Here is a 1,294-nt window from a genome sequence, read left to right on the forward strand (position 1 = left end):
TGTGGACACAGATTTAGTGAAAAAGGAAATTTAAACACACACATGAGAATCCATACAGGACAGAAGCCTTTCTGCTGTGATGTATGTGGACAAAGATTTAGCGATAAAGGAAATTTAAACAAACACATGAGAATCCATACAGGACAAAAGCCTTTCTGTTGTGATATATGTGGACAAAGATTTAGATGTAAAGGAAGTTTAAACAGACACATGAGAATACATACAGGACAGAAGACTTTCTGTTGTGATCTATGTGAGCAAACATTTAGCCGAAAATCACATTAAAAAACACACATGAGAATCCACACAGGACAGAAGCCTTTCTCTTGTGACCTATGTGGACAAAAAATTATTCTAAAAGGAAATTTAAACACACGCATGAGAATCCATACAGGACAGAAGCCTTTCTGTTGTGATCTATGTGTAGAAAAGATTTAGCCAATAATCAAATTTAAACACACACAAGAATCCAAATAAGACAGATGCCTTTCTGTTGTGATCTATGTGAACAAAAATCTTGCAGCAAATCTTATTTACACAAACACATGTAAATCCATGCAATAAAAGACGAGGCAATTTCATTTTTATAGCACATATCCGTACAAGGACAATGCAAATGAGTTACATGATTAAAACTTAGGAAAATAAAAATGTACACAAATAGTTGGAATAAAATGTGGGAAAAGTGAAACTAAGAGTGTTATGCTATAATAACATCATGATGAATAATTGATCTCAGTTTGAATTCTGAACAGTGGAAGAGTTTGACAAAGGAACCCAACTCCTGCTGTAAAGGATACACAGGCACAGAGGGTGGCCTCTCTCTAACTCTCTCTCAGTGGGAGGTCAGCTGTGGCCACTCCCTACAGATAAAAGTCACAGCACATCTCTTCAGACTCTCTCTTCTGCTCTTCTCTTCTGCGACCCGCTCTCCTCCCTGAGCTGCTCAGACCATGGGCCCTACACGGGCCTGACCGATACACAAGCCATGTATGACCCAGGGTCCGCTGAACTCATCTGTTGCTTCAATAGAATGACCAAGGGGGAAGCAGAGGACCTGACTGAATCCGGATAAACAACACACGAAATACAAAGCCAAGTCTGCTGTTTAACATCATCACCGGTAGCAGGAGCAAAGATCCTGCATGCGAAACAGCTCTGTTGTAATTCTCTTCAGCCTTTACCGGGAAGCAAACCTGATGGAGCTGAAAGCTATGTGCTGAGGAAAACCCCTGTTCAAATCAGAATGTAACCGGGTCAGAGGCTGCCTGGAGGACCTACAGGCCTCCATTCC

The sequence above is a fragment of the Fundulus heteroclitus genome, unplaced genomic scaffold, assembly GCF_011125445.2.
Source record: "Fundulus heteroclitus isolate FHET01 unplaced genomic scaffold, MU-UCD_Fhet_4.1 scaffold_831, whole genome shotgun sequence".
NCBI lineage: Eukaryota > Metazoa > Chordata > Actinopteri > Cyprinodontiformes > Fundulidae > Fundulus > Fundulus heteroclitus.